Consider the following 24340-nt stretch of genomic DNA (forward strand, 5'->3'; position numbering starts at 1 on the left):
TAAGTAAAATTAGTATGAACAGTGTGATGTGCAGCACAGCGGTAGGAAGGGGAAGACATCGTAGCCACACCTCGAGATTCGACCCATAACCACCTGTCTCCTCCAACGTGTAGCTGATTGTGGCCCTAAAAAACCGAAAATGCAAAAAAATTAATGAATATAAAACAAAAACCGGCCGTTGTGACCGAGAGGTTCTAGGCGCTTCAGTCCGGAATCGTGCTGCTGCTACGGTCACAGGTTCGAATCCTGCCTATGGCATGGATGTGTGTGATGTCCTTAGGTTAGTTAGGTATAAGTGGCTCTAAGTGTAGGGGACTGATGACCTCAGATGTTAAGTCCCATAGTGCTTAGAGCCATTTGAACCATTTGAAATAAACAAAAAAAATTAAAATTAATTAAAAAGAAAGATGTTTTTCTTATTTCAACCATTCATAAATTGTGAAGTCGATAGAGCACTTGACAGCGAAAGACAAAGATCCCGAGTTCGAGTATCGGTCCCGCCCACAGTTTTAATCTGCAAGCACGTTTCATATCTCGTCTTAATTTGACTGAAATTAATGTACTGAGACACAGCTGACTCACATAGAATGTTGTTTCGGCTACTGTGGGCTGTCAGCACCGACACAAACAAGGAAGGCGATAAGTTGCGATTGTCGGTGGCAGGAATCCAAAATGATCTGTACATTCACTTTCTAATTAATAGAAGAAATTATTCTCTAAAAAGAAATTAAATACAACTTCTCTTTATGAAGTGGCTTCCTGTGCCTCCTACATACAGTTAATTTGACTCTCTATTACTACTCGCAGTATGCAGGCTAAGTATCCTCTTCCTATTACTCCGCACTGATGCTCTCAAAGTCTGCTACCAAACTGGGCGACCAGGCTCTTTAAGTCATCATTGACAGGGGGGGGGGGGGGGGAGGGGCGGAGGCACTGAACTCTGTCTTCTTGGAGATATGGGACTGCCCGCTCTTTCCACTGGCGCCTAGGTCAGCGCCTCCTTGATGTCATTTCGCGGAGTTGCGCTGGTCGGTGTGCTTTGTGACTCCAGAGAGAAAATGTTACTAACAGTCAAATTCGTCACAGACACTATATCACGCTGTGTCCAATAATATCGGTATTCAGTTAACTCTCACGAAGCTTCCTGTTGTTATTGATAACTACTGTAATTAAATGTTGAATTTAGTTATCTTCGTATTATCGGTACGGTATCTATTACAGTACTCCACAAAATTCTGTGAAAATAGCAACGCCAAGAATGACACAGCTGAGCTTTCTTTCAGAGTCAGGAAACGGAGCAAAACTCAAATGATTAGTATACTTATTCGGATGGCTATCTTTCGACAAAATTCTATGGTAGGAATCTCATATTTTGACGTATTAGTCAACTGTAAAAGACCTGCCGCACATTGCACTAACAGTAGATTTCAAACCGATTCTATTACGAGTCGTATGAATGATAAAAGTCTTCCGTACCTTGCAAAAACAAAAAACTGAGGTAGCTGATAAGTTGGAGCTTGAGATCTAATACCTGACGGAAGTTGGCTTATTAAGTCCCCAGAGAAGGCTTCCACAGCGAATTCTCCGAATATTCTTCCATCGCCTGCATAACATACCAAATACATACCGTGAAAATTGAGTACTTAATCAACAGCTCGCACAATGGCAAATAGGCAATACATTCCTCAATGTTTCCTGCATGAATGAAAGAGGAGAAAACTGTAATGCACGAATCATTAGAAATCCGCCATGTACTTCATTGTAATGTACAGGATTTGAGTGCCAATGTGGACATATTAATAGGAACAATCACGATGCTTTCGAAAATTCTGTAATCAGAGAGGTGCGTGGCACCGAGGTGATAGACAGGGTAATTCAGCTGCCGCTACCATGTCGTTTTATGCAAGCCACAGTGTTAGTCTGGCCTTCATAAACCATGCGCGAGTTTTTCGTTATATCACGATCGCTACGCGCAAACCATTATTACTACAGAAAAACTGAACAAGGTGTTTTTGTAGGAAATTTAATGTAGTTAAACATCTTCACATCCACACTCACCCCTCGCCAGTCACGATTTCTATTATGTTGTTCATGGCACTCCCTTCTACCACTGCACAAAAATTTCCACTGCACGAGATATCCCCGATACGCGACATTTTTTGGTCTCGATTTATTGGGCTATGACGTCACAAGCATAGTCGGCTGTTTCGTTAACATTATTAAATGAAACATGCCCACGAGTGGTATGAAAGAAACACGAATTTTGTAAATGTTACCCTAAAGTTAATTACATTGGCAATTGGGTCCAAACTTAGCCCTTACAGGCACAGAAGTTTCGTAGTCAGACGGCCTGACTAATACAACGATGTAATAGTTTATTTTATGCTGTTAAAATTCACAAAATTATTAAGTAATATTTACACAAACGTCAATTTTGCAATTTGTAAGTGGTTGAATAAGCCGCTGACGTAATAAGGCCAGTCAGCCAAGACAAAACAAGTCTGAATGCGTGAAATAATTTCGCAGCTTAAAATTTTAGTACAATGGTAGAAGGGAGTTTCATGAACAACATACTAAAAATCTTGATCGGTGACGGCTGACTGAGGGCATGAGCGTGCGTTTGAATGTCACTTTCGTACGTTGCTCTTAAATAACTCGACACTTACGGCCTCTAGAGAAAAGATATCCCAGTAAAAACTCAACTATATTACATTTCCTACAAAAAGATCATGTTCATTTTTCCTGTAGGATTGATAGTTTGCCGGTTGCGAGCGAGACAATATGAACACCTCTCAAGTTGTTTATGAAGACCAGATATAACATTGCAGGTTACATTAAACGGCATCGGTAGTGGCAGCTGAATCGGCCTGCACGCACAGCGACAGTATCGGAGTGAAAGCTAATTGGGCTAATTGGAACTTGTTGGTGCCTGAAGAGCTGTTGCCTAAGGGTGTCTGGGAGGAGATAATGATGTAAACAACTGGAAGGAAGATACAGTCTTCAGTGGATGTTACAACAAGAGGTCGATAGTATAGTCTCTCTTCGCCTATGCCCTGCAGATACTAATGCCCTGCAGATATTAATATTGCAGTTCAAATGGACATTAAACTAAGATTACTCACTAAATATCTTGAATATTGATAATTTTTACATTTAGTTATCCAGAGAAGAGCAACATACGAACCGGAGAACACAGATAGCCTGCAGGCATGGATACGAAAAGTAGCTGAACGACTGATAGGACGGACAACAAGGTAGGACACATAAGCTATGAATCTTGTTGTTTTTCAGTGGGCGGCTGCTTATCAGACAACCATTAATGGAATTAAACGCCTAGACCTTTGACTCTTTTGGCAAAGATTGTTTTGAAGGCGCATAGTTAAAAAGGATCGTGATGGAAAATGTTTAACTGTTCGAATACGTTGTAGCCTGGTAAACTCATTTGAACCAACCGATGTTTAAACAGGCAAACTACCAGTCTTTATCAAGGCACTAACTGCTTAACAACTTTATTAGCGACTTTAGTGAACTTTTCTTTTAACTAGTTCTGACAGGATTCGTGCTCCTTCCCCCTTCTGTCACCATCAATAAACCTGAACCCATGAGATGGCCAAGAATGTGGATAGCGGTAATTCAGATGGTGCTGGCAGGAAAATTAAAAATAAAAGATTGTGGATGGTGCGAAATTTAAAAATATGAAAAAATCCAAGATCCTGCAACTAGCAGTACTCAAAAGTATCCGAATGTGCGAAGTATTTTTTGCACCATGTTCAAAAGTATTCACCTAAAAAGGTACGTAAAATGGTATAATCTGCAGTAGTTTTTGAACCTACTCAAAAGTATATAAATACCCTGAATTCTTTTTGAGTCATGTTCAAGAGTATTTACCCAAAAAATTACGAAAAAGGTGTAAACTGCACTATTTACACATCTAAAATCAATTTACATGCTATTAAATGAAACGTCCAGTTACAATTTAGTTATCTTGGTCATGTTCAGAAGTGCCGAGCAGTCTCAATATTTAGCAGCATGTTCAAAAGTATTTACCCAGAAAACTATGTAAAGCAGCACTTGTGTAGATTTCTGTGCCATAAATGGTGTAAGGCTCAAAAGAGTCTCAAATTAAATGTTTTACACACACACACACACACACACACACACACACACACACACACACACACACACACACATATATATATATATATATATATATATATATATATATATATATATATATATATATTCCTAGAAATTGAAATAAGAACACCGTGAATTCATTGTCCCAGGAAGCGGAAACTTTATTGACACATTCCTGGGGTCAGATACATCACATGATCACAGTGACAGAACCACAGGCACATAGACACAGGCAACAGAGCATGCACAATGTCGGCACTAGTACAGTGTATATCCACCTTTCGCAGCAATGCAGGCTGTTATTCTCCAATGGAGACGATCGTAGAGATGCTGGATGTAGTCCTGTGGAACGGCTTGCCATGCCATTTCCACCTGGCGCCTCAGTTGTACCAGCGTTTGTGCTGGACGTGCAGACCGCATGAGACGACGCTTCATCCAGTCCCAAACATGCTCAATGGGGGACAGATCCGGAGATCTTGCTGGCCAGGGTAGTTGACTTACACCTTGTAGAGCACGTTGGGTGGCACGGGATACATGCGGACGTGCATTGTCCTGTTGGAACAGCAAGTTCCCTTGCCGGTCTAGGATTGGTAGAACGATGGGTTCGATGACGGTTTGGATGTACCCTGCACTATTCAGTGTCCCCTCGACGATCACCAGAGGTGTACGGCCAGTGTAGGAGATCGCTCCCCACACCATGATGCCGGGTGTTGGCCCTGTGTGCCTCGGTCGTATGCAGTCCTGATTGTGGCGCTCACCTGCACGGCGCCAAACACGCATACGACCATCATTGGCACCAAGGCAGAATCGACTCTCATCGCTGAAGACGACACGTCTCCATTCGTCCCTCCGTTCACGCCTGTCGCGTCACCACTGGAGGCGGGCTGCACGATGTTGGGGCGTGAGCGGAAGACGGCCTAACGGTGTGCGGGACCGTAGCCCAGCTTCATGGAGACGGTTGCGAATGGTCCTCGCCGATACCCCAGGAGCAACAGTGTCCCTAATTTGCTGGGAAGTGGCGGTGCGGTCCCCTACGGCACTGCGTAGGATCCTATGGTCTTGGTGTGCATCCGTGCGTCGCTGCGGTCCGGTCCCAGGTCGACGGGCACGTGCACCTTCCGCCGACCACTGGCGACAACATCGATGTACTGTGGAGACCTCACGCCCCACGTGTTGAGCAATTCGGCGGTACGTCCACCCGGCCTCCCGCATGCCCACTATACGCCCTCGCTCAAAGTCCGTCAACTGCACATACGGTTCACGTCCACGCTGTCGCGGCATGCTACCAGTGTTAAAGACTGCGATGGAGCTCCGTATGCCACGGCAAACTGGCTGACACTGACGGCGGCGGTGCACAAATGCTGCGCAGCTAGCGCCATTCGACGGCCAACACCACGGTTCCTGGTGTGTCCGCTGTGCCTGTGATCATTGCTTGTACAGCCCTCTCGCAGTGTCCGGAGCAAGTATGGTGGGTCTGACACACCGGTGTCAATGTGTTCTTTTTTCCATTTCCAGGAGTATATATATATATATATATATATATATATATATATATATATATATATATATATATATATATATTGCTTTATGGTGCTTGCAAAGTGTTACAAGGCAGGTTAGCACGCATCAGCAAGACAAAACTTGTTGACTAACTGTTCATCTTCTTCAGACAAGTCTTGTCTTGGTGACATCCAATGGGTTTGAGTCTCAGTTCACTGTAATGTGACACAGATGGATGCCACACTGTAAAGCACACATGGACACTACTGCTTATATAACTTACAATTTAAAGTGCAAAAATGTTCAGATGTGTGTGAAATCTTATGGGACTTAACTGTTAAGGTCATCAGTCCCTAAGCTTACACACTACTTAACCTACATTATCCTAATGACAAACACACACACCCATGCCCGAGGGAGGACTCAGACCTGTGCCGGGACCAGCCGCACAGTATATGTATGCAGCGCCTTAGACCGCTCGGCATTTAAAGTGCACTTGTCAGTCAGAAAAGGTATCATGCTCAAGTCTAAATTCGTCAAAATTCGTGGCTGCAGCCTATGTCATGGCGGCTGCAGTGTAACACGTGTTAAGTTCGGCTCGCGAAATTTAGTCGAATTCGAAGGTGTTCTCGCAGGTGGTGTTGTCTAGTACAAGTGGAAATCGTGTAAACAACTGTGTTCTGTGCAGTAGTGCTATTTTTTTCTGTATATCTGCGAGAAAATGGTAAACAGCAGAGTCAACAGCAGCGCGTCCAGCAGCGGGGAAGCAGCAGGTGCGGCGGGGCTGCTCCTGGCGGAAGGTGCGGCCGCGGCTCCCGGTATAGCGGAGCTGGTCCGCTCTGAGGTAAACGCTGCGCTTCGCGATAAAAACAATCTCGATCTGATAGCAGGCACCATATCAGATACTGTAACGGCAGCAGTATTGGCCAAAATGCGTGAAACTGTTGAGGCCAATACTGCCGAAATTACAGCACTAAAAAAGTCTGTGTCTGAATACGAGAAAAAGGCACGAGAGTTGGAAGTGAAACTATCTGCCGCCACAGACGAGCTAGAACAGTACCAAAGGCGAAATAGTCTACGACTGTTTGGAGTAGCAAAAAATAAAGAAGAAGACACGGACAACCTGCTTATACAGGTTGCGCGTGAAAAATTAGGCGTTGAAGTGACCAAGGCAGACATTGACAGGAGCCACCGGGTGGGACGAAAACTACCAGGTGCTACCAAACCTCGTCCAATAATAATTAAATTTGTGTCGTACCGAAAAAGGGCTGAGATCTTTACCCAGAAGAAGAAGTTAGCAAGGACAGGGCTTACAATAAGGGAAGATTTGACACACGAGCGGCTAAAGATTTTAAACAGTGCCATATCCCATTTCGGTCTTCTGAATGTGTGGACTCAGGATGGCAGAGTAATCATTAAGACTGCAGCTGGAAAGAAGACAGTCACAAACATGACAGAACTAAATAGTATTAAGTGAACCTACTCGAGCCAAAAGTCAAACTTAACACCATTTGCAAATTTTAACAGTCCTATCCTCAGATATAGTCTTGTAATTGTATTAACTTTTTAATTATTTGTACCTTCAACTAATTGTTTTTGTAACTGTATTAACTTTTTACTATTTTTTGTGTCTTTAGCTGTAGCCATTGCTTAGTTATAGTTACTGCTAATACTTTTTTTCATTTTCTCAGTTTATTCTCTTCCATTCTGTAACAGTTCTATTGCAATTATTAGTCTCTCCTTTAGTTCATTAGTCAACCATCTCTTCGGTTTAAATTGCTCATAACAAAAATCACTATCAGTATCACTTTAGCAAATTTAAATCTAAATGTAGCTTCCTACGATAATCACTACCAATATCACTCTAGTAAATTTCAATTTAATTCTAGCTTCCTACGATAAACTATTAAATATTAAGCTTACTTCTCTCTGCTGGCAGCATCGGCCTCTTAAATCACTCCCCTTTCCTTTATTTCCACCCTAAGCTGTTTCAAATACTCTAATTACATCTCTCCTCTTACGACATAGGATACTCAGTGACACACAGCCGTCACCATTTTGCTCATATTCTCCCTGCACCGAATACCACTAATCCATTTTCTATTCTCCCGCAACCTCAGGAAATCTCTTGCAGTCGCCTTTCTTTCGGCACTCGCGGAGTCACAAACAGGGCGCGCAAAATCTCGGACACCCCTGTATTATGTCACTTGCCGGAAACACCGGCCAGTGCCCCTCGCGGCAGGTAGTGCCTAACAAAGGGACAAACCAGTCTGCCACCCTACTCCAGGCTGCTCAGTGGTACGTGTCCGAGCTTTTAGCAGCTCACTGCAACATTCAGTCTTTACCTGCGCATTACGAAGAACTTAGCCTCCTCTTCAACCAACTAAACTACCACGTAATCCTCTTATCCGAAACGTGGTTGAAACCACACATATCCTCTGCATCTATTCATCTCCCAGGGTACACATTTATTAGGGCAGACAGATCAAAAAAGCGAGGTGGCGGGGTCGGCGCATATATACGAACAGATCTCAAAGCGAAAGTCTTATGTACGTCAAATCCTGCTGAAGAAAAAGAGGCTGAATTCATGTTCATTGAAATAAATATACAAAGTCGGAAATTCTTGACTGGCGTCGTGTACAAGCCGCCAAAAATAAGCTCAATGAGTTCCTTCCAGTCGGAATTACATTCACTTCAGTGTCAATACGAACATGTCATCGTAATGGGTGACTTGAACATAGACCTGCTAAGAGACACTCCCTCCGCAATAAACCTAAGAAGATTGTTTAGTTGCAATAGCATGAACATTCTTCCATTACAACCTACACACCATACGGCGCACAGTCATACTCTTATAGACGTGGTCGCAACGAAACAGACTGACAAAGTAAGAGATTGTAAAATGTAAACTTTCACGGCCGGAACTGTCATGATTAATAAAATTCTTTTACGGGCTACTATGACTGAGTGAGACAGTGTGTGTTTCGGAAGTTAACAGAAACCACGAACCCCCTTGAAGATGTCCTCCGCAGATGGGGACGAAACGTTGGTTTACAATGCGACATCCATCAGACCACGGCAAATAGCCCGGAAAAGAATTTTATTAATCATGAAAGTAAGAGATGTTGGTCAATCATCGGCCCCTGGCCTCTCAGCACATGATGTAATATTCCTGGCCTACTCTGTGCTGCCCCCAAGGATCAAATCGCGTTACATAACTTGTAGGAACATGAAACGTATTGACCTTGACGCTCTAACAGCCGATTGCTCAGAAATCTCATGGCATCAAATAATCAGAGAACCTACAATCGACGGCAAAATTAATGAACTTGGTGATAAACTCACTGCCCTCTATGACAAACATGCACCTGTGCGCACAGTCCGTGTAAGAAAACCTCCTGCTCCATGGCTGACAGCTGAATTACGTCAAATGATGACTAATAGGGATACTGCCCACAGGCGTTTCAAGGCAGATCCGAAACCCGAGCGTTTCGAAGAATATAGAAAGCTACGGAACAGAGTGAAACAATGCATTCGCAATGCCAAAATCAGGCACGCTCGCTCCCTTGTATGCAGCGATCTGACACCCAAGACTCTATGGAAGAATCTCCGTAGCTTGGGGGTCGGAAAGGCAAAATCGGAAACTACTTTTCATGTGTCAGCTAACGAATTAAATGAATTCTTCTCTGCACCTCTGAATGCCAGCACGGCTGATAATTACCGTCCACAAGAATCCCCAAACAGGATAACTAACAACGTTACCTTCCATCTAAAACATGTAACAACAAATACGGCAAGAAAAGCAATAATGAGAATCTCTTCTGATGCAATAGGCAACGACAGTATCGGTATAACCATGATTAAGAATGTTGCCGATATCTTAGTACCTGTCTTAACTGACATATTTAATTTTTCCCTCGTGAACGGAATATACCCCAGTGCATGGAAAAGAAGCATAATTCGACCCATCCCTAAGATCGAAAACCCACAACTGCCTAGTGATTACCGACCAATTAGCATACTGCCTGCTGTTTCCAAAGCACTTGAATATATTGTTCATGACCAAATCACTGAACACTTGCATGAATTCAGTCTATATGACAAATTTAAATCCGGTTTCCGTAAACATCACAGCACAAACACTGCTCTAATTAAAGTAACTGATGACCTGAAATATGCCATCGACAATCGAAAGGCAGCAATATTGACGCTACAGGACTTCAGCAAAGCTTTTGACACTGTTAACTTTGACATATTACTCAGAAAAATGCAACAGCTTAACTTCTCTGATAGTGCAATGAGATGGTTTGAAAGCTACTTAAAAGACAGACAGCAATGTGTTGTCTGTGCAAATGAAAAATCTTCCTGGAAACATGTTTCTTCGGGAGTGCCACAAGGATCAGTCTTAGGACCACTTTTGTTTTCTTTATATGTCTTTATAGGTCTTGTCCTCCTGTAAACATCATTTCTATGCCGACGACCTCCAGCTCTACCTAAGCGTCAGACCTGAAGACGTAAACACTGCAATCGCTCTGATGAATGATGATCTGTCTTCAGTAGTGACATGGGCGAAAAACCTGGGGCTTAAATTAAATTCAAAAAAGACGCAAGTAATCTTAATAGCCCATCAGAAATTAATAAGTTCAGATTTCCGCGAACGGCTACCTCCTATTCTGCTTGAAGGTACTCCAATACCATATCAGAAAACAGTGAAGAACTTGCGTGTAACTTTGGACGAGCATCTCAACTGGGCGGAGAATACAGTCGCAGTGTGCCGAAAGACGTCTGCTTGTCTCTATGCTCTCAAAAAGTTTCGGAACATATTCCCACAGGACTTGAAACGCCAGCTCGTGCAAGCACTCGTTCTACCGAACCTCCACTGTTGTGATGTGATTCAACAAGGCATGAGTAGTGAAAACAGAAGACGGCTAGAGCTAACCATGAATGCCTGTGTGCGTTACACCTGCAACATTCGCCGATATGATCATGTTAGTGCTTCATACTCCGAGCTAGGGTGGCTGCGGCCGGACAAACTGCGTGACTACCACACTCTATGTCTACTTCACCGACTCCTCGTCGCGCAAACACCCCAGTACCTAGCTTCAGAGATTAAAAACCTGTCATGCCATCATAATCGAAACATGAGGTCACTCTTATCTGCTATCCTAACTGTGCCCGCTCACAAAACAAAAACTTTTGCATACTCCTTCTCAGTTGCCGCTGTCCGCCTCTGGAACAAACTGCCCCTTACCTTGAGGAAAATTCAATCTACTGTTGCTTTTAAGAAGAAGTTGAAGCATTTCCTACTATCATCCGCATAAAATTCTCCACAAAATTAATGTGCAAGGCCAATCCTCTCATCTGTCAAATAGCAAAGCTAGCGACTCCTATCTTGCTCCCTAGATGCCTTCCACTTCATCCATCTCTATTAGCCACACAATCTTCTTTTCCTTTATATTTTCCTTAATCATGTTTCATCATGTCTCTCTATTCTTCTCCTCCCTTCACCATGAGTCTCCCTCATACTCCCTGGTGCCAGCACTCCTACCTAAAATCTTTCTCTTCAATAATGTATTTTTCGAGGTGTACCTTTCTAATTGTTTATCTCACTTTTTGTATTAGATGTAGTTTAACATGCCTACTAAAACATATGACTTTAAAATAAGTAGAATGCCTGGTTAGATGTAAGAGAGGGCCTGATGGCCCTAACCTTGCCAGGTTAAATAAATAAATATATCAGTATCAGCGAAACTTTATAGCGACCCCTATGTAGGACATTAGCTTCATCTTGCACTTCAAAACGTTTGTCATTTCTACGGTCACACAGTGGAAACTACATAACAAGTCAATTGAATAGCATACTTCCCAGTGGTAATCCACATTACTATAGATAACAAACTAGGTTTTTGTGCTTTCAGAGTCAGTCAAAGTAGGGTATTAAATTTATCTTACATACAAAACGTTGCTCATCTTTTGCTGATAACGCGAAATCACGTTGTCACACTATGGGAACAAATTCCTTAGGACTGGTTATCTTACAGAAATTTTATACATCAGAATTTCTCTCAGTAATTTATACACCTTTCTAGCAATTTCTACCGAGTGTCAGCTACTGCTAGGTTATGAGCTACGTTAGGAGGGGGATCAGTTATTGCAGGGTGGTAGCTGTTGCAGGTGTCAGGTACTAGGTACCATTTTCCAATGCAAATAGGGAATGGATAGATGGGTAATAGGTAAATCAGTAACAGGTAAATAGGTAAATGGGCAACAGGTAAAGGGAAACAGATAAACATGTAAATGTTTGATGGGTAACAGATAATTAGGTAATGGCTAATGGATAAATGAGTAAACAGTAGATGAATAACTAGGTAAATGGGTAAATGGGGAATGGGAAATGGGTAAATAGGTAATGACCAAATGGGTTAAATGGTACATGGGTAAATGGTAAATAGGTAACTGGGTAATGGGTAATAGCTACTCAGTAGTGGTGTGAATGAGTAATGGGTAATGATTAACATGTAGCCACTGAATGGGCTAATGGGTAGATGGATAAACAGTAAACAATAAACAGGTAAACAGTTGATGGTAAACAATCCCTTACCCTTAACCCAATATTCATTAACTCTTTACCCAATACCCATTACCCATTATCCTTCATCTGACACACATTTACCTGTTACCAAGTACATGTAACCTATTCCCTTTACCCATTGCCTGTTACCCTTTACACAATTATCCATTTACCCTATTATCCATTACCCATCAGCCATTACTCTTTACCTGTTTACCATTTATCCATTTACCATTTACCTGTTTCCCCATTTACTTGTTAGTCTTTACCCATTACCTGTCACCCATTTGCCCATTTACTTGTTTACCCACTACCAGTTGACAACCCACCAGTAGCTCACACACCATAGAAAGTGTTAGTAAATTGTACGAAGCTTCCAGGGAGAGTCTGACATATACAATTTCTCATAAAAATCCAGTTTAAACACAGTAGCTCCCACTGTTTGACAGTATGACTTAGCAATATCAACAGAAAATGGAGAACGTTTTGTACTCCAAGATAAAGTTTATATCCTAGCATTCAATCACTATAATGTCTGGCTGACTTCGAATGCACAGCCACCTACGTTTCTTACCTACACTAATGTGTATCATTTCTGTTCAGTGTTCTATTCCACTGAAGTGTCAGGTACTTTCAACTGTGTGACAGCAGAAGATGAAAAACGTTTTGAACTGCAAGATGAAGTTAATAACCTAGGATCCATATACTACAATGTTTTGTGGACTTGGACATTGGTCTTAGAGAAGAGTTTTTAACGAATTTAGACGTGGAAATATTATTGTTTACTTTGATAATTCTCGCTATACGATGCTTTCTAAGCTATAAGTTAGATCAGCAGTAGTGCCAATGTGTATTTTGCAATGTTGCATTTGTATTGCATTACGCCAAGCTGAGATTCATATGCTTGCTGATGCTTGTCAGCCTACCTGCCTTGTAACGCCCTAGAAGCTTCATAGAACAGTTTATATGTCTAAAATAATTAATTTTATGCTCTGTAGTGCCTCATAACATCTATGTTACAGAAATCGAACTTTGCCCTTGAAAGTGCTGCTTTACTGTTGAGCGGTACTTAAGATAGGTAAATAAATTAGTGAAATCAATATGGAGTAAAGTAGAAATTAGAAAAAAAATGAAAAACTTAGTTTAGTTTAGAAGAATTACACACTGTCAAACAGCGGGCAGAGCAGCAGTGACAGAAGAGCCAATGACCATGAAGTCAGCACGTCAGGAGAAGCCATCGCCCTCCCCACATAAGCGGAAGTTGTCGATTCAGCCGTCAGGGCATCGCCCGACCGGCTCACGTGTTTCTCAGTTGTCACATGTGATCAAAGGGCCTCGCCTACATTCCAAGAGCTGTCGATTCAGCCGTCAGGGTATCGCCCGACCGACTCACGTGTTTCTCAATTGTCACATGTGATCAAAGGCCCTCGCTTACATTCCAAGATCCAATGACCGACGTTAAGAAGATTCTTCGAGAAGCTTTTCAACGTGACAGAAGAGGCAATGACCGTGAAGTCGTTCACCTCCAGTGAACTGAAATGAATAAATACACGAGACGCAATGGGCCCGACAGTAGTAGTTTTCTGTTCAGTTACGGTGCTGAAGACCGTCATGCAGGAAGAGACTACATGGCATACAGAAGCGCCAAGTTCGCCGCTGTAATGGAATAGCAAGCAGCAGCCTCGCCGCCAGAAGAAGTTAAAAGGTATTTGAAGACTGATTTTTACGTACCCGGGTGACTCGTGAGGACGGGAAGGAGACGGCCTCACATCAGCAGTCACCTGTGAGCTGATGATGAAGATCTGACAGCCGAAGACTGGCAAGCTGGAGTCCGTTGTTCGAGTCCGGGACACTGGCCTTCCTCTGCCGCGCCGCTCCGCTGGCCGACGCACAACACTGTCACACGCGGCCTAATACAGAAGAGAAACACTGGGACGCCACATCCAAGGTATCACCATCCGATTCACGACTTCGTTCTCAATAATTAAACGGACCACCTCGCGCTGCGCGTCTCCATTGAACTGGGCGAGACGGCGACACGAGACACACACCGCCAGTCATAACCAGACCCCGCCACTCACGCAGCAAAAGGCTTCGCAAACGACACAGCTGCCGCTCTTCTAGCCAGAACAATCCACTAAGAAAACCGTTGTACAAAACTTTCAATAAAAGTTATTTTATGTAAAATGCTGTTTCATTCTTCTTCATACCCGAGCAAAGGAAGAACCCACCCTGCCCACATGTTGTTAAGAGAGAAAAAGTAATTTATTTAGTGTTTTTCACCCTGTCATAATGCTTTAGAATCAAATTCCCTTTGCAGTAATGGTCATCCTGACAATTGACTAGCATCAAAAGAGAAAACCCATTTACATTACATAATTTTTTGCATAAAGTGGTGCAAAATATTCAGATTGTTTGGATACTTTTAAGCATGGCCAAAATGACTATATTTTATTTAACTGTTTCAGTTTAATGACCTGTAAAGTGCTTTCAGATGTTGTAATACTACAGTTTATACCAGCTACTTTTTTTTAGAAATGCTTTTCAACATTGCACTAAAAAAATTTTTAAGACATTTGGATACTGTTGGGCATGGCCAGAAATACTGCAAGTTAGCACATTTACATTATTTTTTGGATAAATGCTATTGAACATGGCTAAAATGTAATGAAAACAATCACATTTGGACACTTCTGAGCAAAGTTTCATTATAATGGCCTGTAAATGACCTCTAGATATGTGAATACCGCAATTTGCACACTGTAAGCAATTTTCTGGATATATAATCTTGAAGATGGCACAAAAAAGTCAGACACTTCAACACTTTTGAGCATTGTCAAGATGGCTGCTCTGGGTTTACACTGAGAATGACGGTTTCATTTTACTAGTCTGCAAAGTATTACAATGTGACTGGTGTAGAGGGGAGGAGAGGCGAGGCGGGGATGTAAACAAGCTAAGCAAAGCAATGTCGCCAACTTTGATTTTTTCGAATATACAGGGTGAATCGGCTAATACTGGGACCATAGGTATTGCGGAAATGGAAAGTGGTATCGCTGTGCGGTTTCCTCGGTATGGATTGCTAGTCAGGGGTTCGTATTGTTATCCAATAAACAGATTATAATAATACTTAGAAAGTGTATTTTTCTGCAAACATACCCTTTTTTTAAATGGAGCAATGTCTATTGGCATTAACAAACTAAAAGTAGGTTAAAGTAGAATGTCAGTGGTGTTTGTTGCAGGATTCTAGTGCAAGTCGTTTAAGAACTATCGTATTTTGAGAAGTTACGGCACTGAAATTTGTTTGTGCCATTCAAACTGCGTAGTTGCAAGGTACGATATTGTTGTGTTTGCTTTCAGTGTGCTTGTGTGTTCCTTGAGTGCCCTGTGGCTTGCTAGTCAGTTAGTTTGTGTCAGTCCAAACAATAGTTCGTGAGTGGTAGATGAGATTCACCAATGCAGAAAAAGCCAACATGTTCATGGTGTATGGAGAGTGTGGGAAGAACGCAGTTAGTTTTTGTAAGGAGTATGAGGCAAGATATTCGAACAGGCGTCAACTATGTCGACGATTATTTATCAGAATCTCCAACCCGTTGCGTGAAAGCGGTAGTGTAGCACCTAGGCAATGTAACAGTAGGAAACAAGTGACGATAGAAGAGGGGGAATTTAATGCTCTTGCTCCTGTTGCAGTTGATCCGTACGTTAGCTCCCACGCAATCGCATAAGGAAATTGCATGAGTTTAGGCAAGTGTCCTACACACTCTTCGTGGCCATGGGCTCCATCTCTATCACATCTCTCTCCATCAAGAGCGGCAAGGAAACGACTACGAGAATCGTGTTAACTTCTGGACATGGGCGTTAAGGCAGGGTTTGGTGTATCATGTATCTTGTTTAGTGATAAAGCCACATTTAATAATCATACCACCGAAATATGCACTACTGGTCTGTTGATAATCCCTGTTTGCTTCGTCAGATGGAACGTCAGTGTCCATGGAGTGTAAATACCTCAGAGGCCCGTTTTTCGTGTACGGAACACTGAATGCGCACAACTATTGCAACCTCATAACAGACCATGATCCACAGATGTTAGAAGACGTCCCTGTGCAGACTAGAAGGAATCTCTGATACCAACATGATGGCTGTCCAGCCCATAGTGCACTATATCTTCTCGAACTGTTTCCATATCGTTGAATTAGACACAAAGGACCTGTACCTTGACCGGCCCATTCCCAGGGTTTGATCTTTGTAGACTTTCTTCTGTGGAGAAAGCTGGAAGATGCTGTCTAAAAGAACATATCAACTACAATCAATGATATACAATATCGTATCACAGAAGCCTGCTTGGACATCTCCACTGAAATGCTCGCATGTGTGCAGCATTCGTTCCATACCGGACTGGGAGCATACATTGCCGCTGCTGGTGGTCATTCAGAACCGGAGATGGTTAATTGCCTCATTATTAGTCAGAATCTACGTAAGAAGTGTATACACTTCATCTGTTCTTTAGTGTATGGTACGACAGGCATTGTACAAGTGACAGTGTGGGAACTTTTCAAAATACGGTATCTCGTGAATGACATGCACTAGAATCCTGCAACAAAACCACTAACATTCTAATTTATCCTATTTTTAGTCTGTTAATATCGCTAGGAATTGTCTCATTTAAAAAAGTGTATGTTTGCATAAAAAGTGCACATTCTAGTGTTATTACAATGTGTATATTGGCTAACAAAACGAGCCTCTGACTACCAAACGATTCTGTGAAAACCACACGTCAATAGCACATTCTATTACCGTAACATTTGCGGTGCAAGTTTTAGGAAATTCACTCTGAGTTTTGAATTTCCTGTTCTCTAGCATATTTAATTATCCTGCCAATGCCATCTTGGATCTTTACATTTACCACCTTTCACCAGCTTTTATTTTGAAATTTACCACCATCCGCTGTTTCGATAACGTCAAGCGTTCAAAGTCATTGATGACTTGAGAGGACGCGAGAGGGTGACCTGCCTCATTTCTAGGTTAGGTGCGCGTAAAATGCACCAAAATCGCCATAGTATTCCTACTCACCTTTTCATTCCCTACAGTAATTTCATCGCTCCAAGGGGTATCGTTTAACCCTAGGGGTCCAGTTAATATTAAAAGTAGTGAAGTTAAAAATATTCACGTTATGTTATCAACACAAATTGTCACCATCTGCTGGCGATAACTTCCTAGATGAACATCGTCATTTTCATGCGTAATCAGGTGTTAAAAGTCGTGGGATACCTCATAATATCGTGCCTGACCTCATTTCTCCCTGCATAGTGCAACAACTTGACGTGGCATCTCTTCAACAAGTCGTTAGAAGTCTCCTGCTTAAATATTGAGCCATGCTGCCTCTGTGGCCGTCCACAATTAAGGAAGTGTTGCTGGTGCAGCATGCTGTGCACGAACTCACCTCTGGTTTATGTCCCATAAATGTTAGATGGGATTAATGTCGGGTGAACTGGGTGCCAAATCATTCGCTCAAAATGTCCAGAAAGTTCTTCAGATCAGTCGCGATCAATTGTGACCTGGTGATATGACAACCATGTCTGAGAATATGAAGTTCATGAATGGCTGCAAATGGTCTCCAAGTAGCCGGACTTAAACGCTTCCAGTCAATCATCGGTTCAGTGAGACCAGAAGACTCAGTCCATTACACGTAAACAGAGCCCACACCATTCTGGAGCCACCACCAGTTTCCTCAATGCCTTGTTGACAACTTTGATCCACGGCTTTGTGGGGTCTGCGCCATAAGCGAGTCCTACTATCACCCCTTACCAACAAAAATCATGACTCATCTGACCAGGCCACGGTTTTCCAGTCGTCCAGAGTCCAGCCGATATGGGCACGAGCCCAGGAGAGATGCTGCAGGTGATATCGTGCTGTTAGCAAAGGCACTCGTGTCTGTCGTCTGCTGCCATAGCCCATTAACGCCAAATTTCGCCGCACTGCCTTAATGGATACATTCGTCGTACGTCACACATGGATTTCTGTGGTTATTTCAAACAGTGTTACATGTCTGTTAGCACCGACAATCATGCGTGTAAGCCGCTGCTCTCGGTTGTTAAATGAAGGCCGTCAGCCACTGCGTTGTCTGTGGTGAGAGGTAATGCCTGGTATTCCCCGCATACTCTTGACACAATGGATCTCAGAGTACTGAATTCCCCAAGCATTTCCGAAATATAATGTCCCATGCTTCTAGATCCAACTACCATTCCGCGTTCAAAGTCTTTTAGTTCCATTAGTGCGCTCATAATCACGATGGAAACCTCTTCACATGAATCACCTGAGTATAGATGACAGATCTGCCAATGCACTGCCGTTTTATCCCTTGTGTACGCGATACTACCTTCATCTGTATGTGTGCATATCGCTATCCCATAACTTTCGTCACCTCATTGTAATCTGGGTGAAGTTAAGACTCAAAAACAGGTCAAAAATGGTAACCAGGTGCATTTACAGACCAGCTTCGTCAGGAGCTGTAGAGGCAGAGCGCTTCATAGAAAATTCGTAAAGCATTGTGACTGATTTTCCTGATGACGCTATTGAAATAGGGGGAGGCTTCTATTTGGAAAATGTAGAGTGGAAGAGTCATGCGTTCAGAACTGGTGCCAGCGACAACGACTCGTATGACCTTATTCTTAATGTCTTGTCCCAAAATTATTTCGAGCCCATTACTAGGGAACCAGTTGTTGAGGGTAATGTCTTTCACCTTCTAGCAACGATCAGACTTGAAGTCTTCGACTCATTTAACGTAGAGGAGAGCATAAGTGATTATAAGTCTGTGATAGCACCAATGACTATGAGTTTTACCAAAAATGTGAATAAATGTGGGAGAGTAATTTTCCGTAACAAAAGTAACAGGATAGTAACTGCAGAGTACCTAAGTAGTCAACATTAGATGTTCAGTTCTCAGAACGAAGATATAGACCACGAATGAGTAACATTCAAAAGTGTTATTCAGTACGCATTAGACAAGTATGTTTCGAGCAAAGTTTTAAGAGATGGGGGAGACCATCTGTGATTTAATATCAATTTTTCTACAAGTTGCAAATAACTTTTCTCTCCCTGTCTTTTACCCCTGCTACCCTCAGACGTTCATAGATTATATTCCCGTCAACATTGTCGAAATCTTTCTCTAAAAATCTACAGATGTTCTTATTGTAGGTTTGAACTTCCTTGACCTCTCTTCTAAGGTAATTCGTAGAGTCGGCATTGTCTCGCGCGTTCCAGCACGTCTCCGGAATTCAAACTGATTTTTCCTGATGTTGGCTTCCAACAGTTTTTCCAGTTTTCTGTAAATAATTTGTGTTAGTATTTTGTAATCATGACTTAGTAATCTGATAGTTCGGCAGTGTTCACACCTTTCAGCACCTGCTTCCTTTATAACTGGAATTATTACGTACAAGGAGGAATAGTTTTGTCATCTCTGGCTATCCAAAGAGTATCAGCAGTTCTGACGGAACGGCATCACTCCAGACGACTTGCTTCGGTTTAGGTCGTTCTGTGCTCTGCCAAATTTTTCTCGCAGTATCATATCTCCTATCTCATCCTGCAAGTTCATGTCCATGGTACAGCTCCTCTGTATACTCCTTCCACCTTTCAGCTTTCCCTTCTTTGCTTAGTACTGATTTTTCATTTGAGCTTTTGATATTCATACAGTTGCTTCTTTTCTGTTCAAAGGCGTCTTTAATTTTTATATAGGCAGTGTTTATTTTTCCCCTAGTTATTTATGTTTTTATATTCTTACATTTCTCCTCTAGCTATGCCTGTTTAGCCATTTTGCACTTCCTGCCAATCTCACTTTTCAGGCGTTTGTATTCGCTTCCGCCAGGATCATTTCACACATTTCTATATTTCTCTTTTAAATTGATTATCTCCTGTGATATCCAAGGACTTCTACTAGAACCTATCTTTCTAAATATATGATCCTCTGCCGCTTTCACTATTTCGTCTCTCAAACCTACCCATTCGTTTTCCGTTGCATTCCTTTCCCCCGCTTTAGTAAATCGTTGCCTTCTGACACTCTAAAAACTCTCGACTTCTTTCAAATTATTCAACTTCCATCGCCAGAGTTGGCTACCATTTTGCAATTTCTTCCGTTCATAACTAACAAGTTGTGATCAGAGTCCACATATGACGTTGGAAATACCTTACATTTTAAAATCTGGTTCCGAAATCTGTCTTACCATTCAATAATCAACCCGAAACTTTCCGGAGTCTCCTAGTCAGTCCATGCGAAGGACCATCGCCGTCGCCTTCAGGGATAAATGGTATGCTACAATTGTCTAAGTACGTGTTTAGGATCTAATTAGTATTCACTTCATTTGAAGATGTAGGTACAAATCTGGGTTCCTGACAGCAGTAATTTTCCCAGTGCATACTAAATCATTATCAGCTCTACCCCCTAACAACAATGACACATCATTCTGAACGGGGAGAGCACTTCAGACGTAAAATTAACTTCGGGCATGGCCCAAGGGAGTGTTATAGGATCGTTACTTCATAATATATAGAGGCTGTCTGAGGAAGAATGGTCAATTTTTAGGGATATGACAGGAATGATCATTCGATGTAAAAGCGTCTCGTACAATGGGCCCTAAAATGCATTTCTTAAGACCTATTAAAACACGTTTATTTTCGATACTGTGAACCAAATATCCTTTACTGCAAGCTCTTTGCTTTCCATGTTTTTGGGGGAGGTAGTATGGACCAATACAATAAAAATTGTCTATTAAACATGGGCTCTAAAACGCGTAGCTTAAGAACTATAAGCACTGGTTCTGTAGAAGAGATGTGTTTCATAATAGCGAAGATGGACAAGTGCTCATAGCTCTTAAGTATGCACTTGAAAGCCGACAATTATTGAACATTCTGTTCCTGCTTTAGTACTTACAATCATCTCTCAAAATATGGAGAGCAAAGAGCTTACAGTATAAAATATTTTAGAGCACTTTTTACTAGACATTTTTGCTTCGAATGATCGTTCCTGTGATATCCCTGAATACTGATCATTCCTCCTAGGACACCCTGTATGAAATACCCTATAGATAACGTCGGATGTTCCATGAGATAATGCAGAATGCCTCTCCTGAAGCGTCTGCTACTGGAGTTGACAGAGCATCTCCGTGGTACTTTCGCGTTTACTATGAATCACCTCGAAGGGAACGATCAATTGATACGTTTCAGAAAACAACGTTCTTGTGCAACGCAGCTAGCTCTTTATTCGCACGAAGTAATGGCCGCTATCGACAGGGCATCTCAAGTTTATCCCGTATTTCTAGATTTCCGGAAAGCCTTTGACACCGTTCCTCACAAGCGACTTCTAATCAAGCTGCCTACCTATGGGGTATCGTCTCAATTGTGCGACTGGATTAATGATTTCCTGTCAGGAAGGTCGCAATTCGTAGTAATAGACGGCAGATCATTGAGTAAAACTGAAGTGATATCAGGTGTTCCCCAGGGAAGCGTCCTGGGACCTCTGCTGTTCCTGATCTATATAAATGACCTGGGTGACAATCTGAGCAGTTCTCTTAGGTTGATCGCAGATGATGCTGTAATTTACCGTCTAGATAGGTCATCCGAAGACCAGTTTCAGTTGCAAAGCGATTTAGATAAGATTGCTGTATGGTGTGGCAGGTGGCAGTTGACGCTAAATAACGAAAAGTGTTAGGTGATCCACATGAGTTCCAAAAGAAATCCGTTGGAATTCGATTACTCGATAAATAGTATAATTATCAAGGCTGTCAATTCAACTAAGTACCTGGGTGTTAAAATTACGAACAACTTCAGTTGGAAAGACCACATAGATAATATTGTCGGGAAGGCGAGCCAAAGGTTGCGCTTCATTGGCAGGACATTTAGAAGATGCAACAAGTCCACTAAAGAGACAGCTTACACTACACTCGTTCGTCCTCTGTTAGAATATTGCGGCGCGGTGTAGGATCCTTACCAGGTGGGATTGACGGAGGACATCGACAGGGTGCAAAAAAGGTCAGCTCGTTTTGTATTGTCATGTAATAGGGGAGAGAGTGTGGCAGATATGATACGCGAGTTGGGATGGAAGTCATTAAAGCAAAGACGTTTTTCGTCGCGGCGAGATCTATTTACGAAATTTCAGTCATCAACTTTCTCTTCCGAATGCGAAAATATTTTGTTGAGCCCAACCTACATGGGTAGGAATGATCATCAATATAAAATAAGAAAAATCAGAGCTCGAACAGAAAGGTTTAGGTGTTCGTTTTTCCCGCGCGCTGTTCGGGAGTGGAATGGTAGAGAGATAGTATGATTGTGGTTCGATGAATCCTCTTCCAAGCACTTAAATGTGAGTTGCAGAGTAATCATGTAGATGTAGATGTAGATGTAATTGCCAATTGAACCTGTAACGGCACGCGCTGTTCTCCTTCGAATCTTCTCTGTTTCCTGTATCGGACCTACCTGGTCCGGATCCCAGACTGACGAGCAATATTCAGGTATTGGTCGAATGAGTGCTTTTGTTGATGGACTACATTTCCTGACAATTGTTTCAATGAATGTCAGTCAGCCATGTGTCTTACCCGCGATTAATATTGTGTGCTCTTTACACTTGAAATCGCTCCGTACGCGTAGTCTAAGATATTAATGGAAGTAGCTGCTTCCAGTGAATGTTCTGCCATCGTGTAATCATACAATAAAGGGTCTTTCTTTCTATGTATTCGCAATGCGTTACATTTGTTTACGATGAAGGTCAATTGCCATTCCTTGCACCAAGAGTCGATCCGCTGAAGGTCTTACTGCGTTCCGTTACAATTTTCTAGCTTTACGATTCTCTATATACAACAGCAATGTCCTCGAAAAGCCTCATGCAACATCCGACGTTATCACTTAGGTCGTTCACACAGGGAGTCCAAGGAGGAATGATCAATATTCAGGGATGTCATAGGAACCTTCATTCGAAGCAAAAAGACTAGTAAGCAAGGGCTCTAAAACGCATACCGTAAGAGTTACGAGTATTTCTTCGTATTCGATACTGTGAAACAAATCACTTCTACTGCAAGCTCTTTTCTCTTCATATCTTGAGAAATAGTAGTAGGGACCGAACCAGGAACAAAATGTTCAATAAACATCGACTCTGAAGTGTATACCTTAAGAGCTATGAGCACGTGTTTATCTTCGCTATAGTGAAACATATCTCTTCTACAGATCACATGCTCATAGCTCTTTGTACAGAACAAAAGGTCTTAGCTCTTAGCTCGTTCTGCCTTCGGCAGGTCTGGGGGCTTGTGGTGCCTCACTATTGCGGGTAGGCAGGGGCTGCTTCTCGCTTGTTTCTATACAGGGTACTCCGATTGGAGTACACGTTCCGTGAGCAGTCAACTAATTTATTACTTCCTCCAACATACATTTCGCGAGAAGACCATGAAGAGATTAGAGAGGTTTGAGCCCACACGGAGGCTTACTAGCAATCATTCTTCCCGCGAAGCACGCGCGACTCTAACAGGAGAAGGTGGAAGTGGCATTTGTACACAAACCACCTGCCCCCCACACACTGTAAGATAGCTTGCAGGGTATAGATGTAGTTTTGGAAACTGCTTCACATGACAGTTTTCTCATAACTGTTCAGGCATTGTTTTTAGCATAGTATTTGGTACTGGAAGCTTCTACTCGTCGTAACATACTTGCTAGCAAGTTCTATGTGTTGTTTCCCCGAAAAGAAAAAAATGGTTCAAATGACTGTGAGCATTATGCGACTTAACTTCTGAGGTCATCAGTCGCCTAGAACTTAGAACTAATTAAGCCTAACTAACCTAAGGACATCACACACATCCATGCCCGAGGCAGCATTCGAAACTGCGACGTAGCGGTCGCGCAGTTCCAGACTGAAGCGCCTAGAGCAGCTCGGCCACACCGGCCTACTCGTTGTTTCCCCGACTGCTTAGCCCTTTGCTGCACTCATCGATTTTACCAGTTGATTTCAGTGGTGGCGGAGTAGTACCATTACCTCATTTACTGTAAATTCTTCATCGAGTGATTTAATGAGGAAGAGTGATCCTTGGTAAAACTCTCACCTCCTCTCATTTTGTTCCTAACATTCTAGAAATCGGACGAAGTAAATCACAGTTATAAATA

This window comes from Schistocerca gregaria, chromosome X, assembly GCF_023897955.1.
Source record: "Schistocerca gregaria isolate iqSchGreg1 chromosome X, iqSchGreg1.2, whole genome shotgun sequence".
Taxonomy (NCBI): domain Eukaryota; kingdom Metazoa; phylum Arthropoda; class Insecta; order Orthoptera; family Acrididae; genus Schistocerca; species Schistocerca gregaria.